Here is a 5,074-nt window from a genome sequence, read left to right as displayed (position 1 = left end):
CCATGTGCGCTGCCGGATACTGCAGAAGGGGTTCTCAGGCTGGCCCTTCCACTGGTGACATTGCCAGAAGACAGTATTCCTTGTTCTGCTATGAAGGTTGAACAGTGCATGGACATCATCAACTCTCCCCTCCTCAACTCCTTGAAGCTCCGACCTCGCCAATGATCTAAAGACCTCTCTGTCCTCCTCTCTTTTCCCCTCAGCCATCATCAACTGCTCTTCACCACTCCTCACTGCCCTCCCATCGCCCACCATCACCTCACTAACTTATCCCCCTCCATCAGGTTGATCTAAGACGCATACATCCTAAGCTGAAGAATATGAACCGGTTGCGTTCAGAACATCTAGTGTATGTTACACTATTATCCTTGCTAGTTCTTGCTTATAAAAAAAACAGGCTAGCAATAATTTAACAGATATTAAACATTCCTGAGGAATCATTGATGCAGGTTTGATATGTGCAATTATTGCTGAGTTATCATTTATACATGCTAACCTTATCTTTGGATCCTTGCAGTTACGAACTTTAAGATTCACATCCTCTTTTGGATGGAGTAAGATGTGCCTTCGAATATATTTCAATTGGACAAAAGAGAGGTTGATGATCCCTGCCCGTACCTTCTAGCTATATGGACCCCAGGTAAGCACATTAGTTGTGGCTGGAAATGACACTATAGGTGAAACTGCTCAATTGATTGAGCCCTCAACTGCATGCTGCAACACCCAGAACAGCAGTAAATTATGTCAAAGGAATACATGGCTTTAGTTGCAATAACATATGAGAAGTACAAGCTCAGACGGTCAGCTTGCATGCGGTGATTGACAGGGAACCGGTGAAGGGTAGGCAATCATTGACTCCATCACTGAAGGGTGGATTGGGCTTTTCCCTAGTGTTCCAGGAGTTGGGTGTTGATTTGGGTGCTTAATGATGACCAATTGGGCTCTTGTTGTTGGTTTTGGATCGTGGATGACATTATTCTGCTGGAGAACAGTAATTTTTTTGAAGAGTAGGAGAAGCCAAGGAGAATAAGGGAGTTTTATCAAAGCAGAAAGGTTGAGTTGGTGACATGTAAGAGGGAGGATATATCTTAAACAAGAAAGCTATTATGAGTAACTGTAAAAAGACTAGTAAGATGGTGGGGATATCCAAACATCTGAGTGGTGGTGACAACAGTCATATTCTGTGAATTAACAAACTGGCCTCTATCAGAACGTATTCAAAGTCCTTTTTCACTGAGTACTTCAAACTATGCTCAACTACTTGTTCCTCAAGTGTTACTTCGAGTTTCCAGCTGGAAATGTTCCTATCCTGTAAGTCACACTTGTCTTCTGCTTATATGGCATTAGCTCAAACAGAAGCGCAGACAATGCATTAACAACCATATATTCGCTCAAATACATAACTGCTTCCATGCCACTTTAATCTGGTTATTCTGCATATGACTGCTTCCATGCCATATATTCTGCTCAAATACATAACTGCTTCCATGCCACTGTAATCTGGTTATTCTGCATATGACTTTTTATCCAGATAGTATATGCCAAAAAGTTGTATTGATTACTAATTTATCAAGTAGCTAATGATACCTTAGTTGGAATAGATGCAATTTCCATGTTTGCTCCCAAGCATAGATGGTGATGGAGAATAGCTAGTTCCATGAAAGATAAATTGTAACTATTAAAGGACTTCTTACTGAGAATATTTGTTGTAGCTAAGCATTACGTTCATGGATAAATGTTGAAGGAAGCTAGAAGTTGCTAGTTTGGGCTGAATACAACATAAGGCAACATGATAAGGGTAGAAGAAGCCAGAGCCAGAGCAGCAAGCTCTTAAGGGAGACTCCTGCGCTCCATTTAATGTTTCAACTTGATCCTGATACTGCTCCACTTCTATGACCTGGATACTTACACAAATTGTAGAAATAGAAGGTCAAGTTATTTCTATATGATCAGTAATATACAGGAGATTAAGCTATCATCTTCCACAAAAAAGAAAAAAAGAAAGAGAAGGAAAAAAGAAGAAGGGATTAAGCTTGGGAAGGCATTAGAAGATTATTATCAGAAAGTGATGATAGAAATTGGCTGATTAGATGTCATTGCAAATGACAGATTTACTCATTGCTTTTCTAATTTCCACGTGATTATGTATTGGAAAAAAATTATCTTAATTTTTTCTATATTGGGCATCTAGATTTTTAGTCTTTGATTTTGTTTTGGTCATTGAGAGTTTTATTCTTTTTTGGAAAGATAATAGTTTCAGTTTCCTACTTTGTACTAAGTTTAAAAAATTATCCTTTTTGCTTGTAAACGTTTCTCAAATGGATTCGGCATCTAGGCCTGAGTACTATACCATTTTGTAGGAGGCCTTTCACCTTGGAGATATGCCTTGATCAAGCCAGGACGATAGAAAGCCCATGTTTCTAGGACAGATCTCAGGCTAATTTCCAGTCCTAATGTATATAAAGAAAATAATGAAGGAAAAGAAAACCACAAGGAGTTAAGAACTGAGGAGTAACTTTAGGAACGACACATGAAATTTAAATTCTGGTCCTTGATATATGTATAAACTAAATACTACGAATAACTACTAAATGTAGGTAAAGTAGAATATTTGTAACTGAAAATGTTTCTAGCTGAATGTCTGTCTTGTCAAATGATTACATCTTTACGGTTTCATCTTTGAGTTGTTAACATCTTGGTTCTGGGTACCTATACAAGTTTCAGAACATAATACAAACGCATAATGGGGTATTCTTATAATTATATATGAGGGGTCATTCTTATAATTATATACTGGGTGTTACATATATTTATATAAAAAATTTGGTTGGTTAACATATTTTGAATGAAGATCAGTAGCAAGGTTAGCACATTTTACAAATTACTCTACTTTCCTGTTGTTTTCTTTTATTTAGAAGGGGAGTGTCTGTTTGGTAACTCTAGTTTGGGGACAATAATTTGGTATTTAGTTCTCAATACATTGATTAGTTCTTGGACTACATAGACTATGGACATAAGCATATGTGTTTTACAATACATTAGTTTTACAATATATTAGGCGTAGGAAATATTACCACAAAAGGCCCTCACTTAGTGTTTTAGGATTAGTTTCAGATCCTTATCAAAGGATCTCAGGTTTCGGCATAATTAAATTTCAGATCCTTATGTGAGCTTCTGGTCCTTTTTGAATAAATAAATTCAAATATCAGGCTTCCCTGCAAGCAAGCCTCTCCTTTCACTGCTTTTTGGTGAGGCTTGTTAGGAACTTAGGCAACCACAGACCACGCAAGATGTGATTCAGGGTTGTTGTAACACCAGTCTTCACTTTCATGTATGCCAATTAGAAGGGTTAATTAACTAACGTGCAATTACCTTTATGTTTACATTTATATCATTTTCATTGTAACTTTGGTATTTTACATTCATCATGGCCTTCACCTTGCTTTATAGCATCATAAGGAAAAGACTAGGTGTAACATCTGCATCGATTCTTTAGCATCACCTGACTTGCTATTCATTCTGAAAACTGGTTTGGTAAAGATTGATAGTACCCAATGAATTATATGAAGTTATAAACGTGCTTTTCAGGGCTTCTCCCTTCTGTGGCAAATTCTTTATCAGTAAAACAGCGGTGCTCAATGACTTCTCTTTCTATTTTTCTTTTTCCAACAGGAAGAACCCTCGTGCCTTCTCTATTCTCGTTATGGTATACGCAGGGCCCAATTGCAAATTGACCATCCTGTTGGAACTTTCACATACAGCTCTTCAATTCTTCCTCCAACCTTCTGTTAACTTTCACATATACAGCCAATAATGGGATCTTCAGTAACCTGAAAAGTCGTGAAAACTTTCAAACGACTTCTTAATCAGATGGAAATATTTTGAAGCAGAGAAATCAGATACCACTTCAACCGTCGGGCAAGTTCTTTCTAGTACTTGACTTTTCCCAGATAAAAGTATGAATGAGCTTCTACTACGGGCCAGTCTTTCATGATGATCCAACTTTTTGATCTGAAGACCTCTTACTTGAGAGAATTCAACTTGAAACTCAAGGATTTGAGAATCCAAGGTGTCTGTTTGTGGCAATAGAAGTACAGGGGGCTTTTCTACAATTTGGTGATAGTACGTGCATGAGATCTTTCGATGATGCCTTGTAAGTCTCAGTGGGAAATTTCCTTCTTTTTTCCCTGATGCCTTGAAAGTCTCATATAATAGATACGACTTCTTTTTGTGCCATCTCGGATAATTGTGGTGTGCAAGATTCTATTTATTCTTCAGGAAAGCAATAATCAAACCTCCTGATTCTTGAAGTAGATTTCATCCAAGTTTCACCTTTGTTCACGATCCCTAAATGTGGTTTCCTTGTCCAAAATTTGTGTATTTATATTTTTTGTACTTATGTTTGGTCTCTTGTTTTCGTTTAATAAATTTGTAGATTTCACAATGTTTTAAGTCATTTCAACGAGGTAATATAAAATACTGTCATAACAGTGAGAAACTCTATTGTTGTGTCATTGATTAGCAACGCTTGCGCTAAAACTACACTGTACTATGGTATCAGTACATTGGAGGAATTTGGTTTTCTTTCTTTTATGAATGAATTGCAACTGTTGATGGCAGTCAATTAGTTTGGAGATTAATTATGGTTTTGAAGGAGCTTAGGGTCTCTTTTATCTCCTTTGATGGCTAACTATGACCACGAACAATGATTCTTGCACATAGTAACACCGTTAGAAGACCAGAGTTGGGTTCTCTGATAGGTCTTCTGATGCTTAAGTCAGTCATAAATTAAGTAGTTTAAAAGGTGCCGAATTTAGTTTGAGAGTGTTTTCTAGTCAAGATTGTTCATACCTTCATGCAGAAAAAATGATCCCTATTTATAGGAAATATGTGGGGGGCTTTTTGGGAACTTAATCGGGTCAGTGCGGCTGATTTGATCAGATGGTATTTTACATGTGTTGGTCCCAGAGGAGGCGAGTCATCCTCCTGTTTAATGCAACAACGACAGGGAGTTGAAGAGCTGGTCTTGTTCGAGGAGGAGTCATAATGAACTTGAACATACATTAAATGCGAT

At 37.5% G+C, this 5,074-nt stretch overlaps 1 long non-coding RNA gene across 1 annotated transcript; it reads left to right on the top strand.

The window, feature by feature from the left end:
- On the top strand, positions 7 to 4,320 carry LOC109824368. The gene is made up of 3 exons (XR_002242617.1): positions 7 to 349; positions 518 to 1,311; positions 3,673 to 4,320. It is a non-coding gene; the product is annotated as an uncharacterized LOC109824368 (long non-coding RNA).

The sequence above is a fragment of the Asparagus officinalis genome, chromosome 9 (assembly GCF_001876935.1).
Source record: "Asparagus officinalis chromosome 9, Aspof.V1, whole genome shotgun sequence".
Taxonomy (NCBI): domain Eukaryota; kingdom Viridiplantae; phylum Streptophyta; class Magnoliopsida; order Asparagales; family Asparagaceae; genus Asparagus; species Asparagus officinalis.
This window is presented reverse-complemented; position numbering and strand designations above follow the sequence as displayed.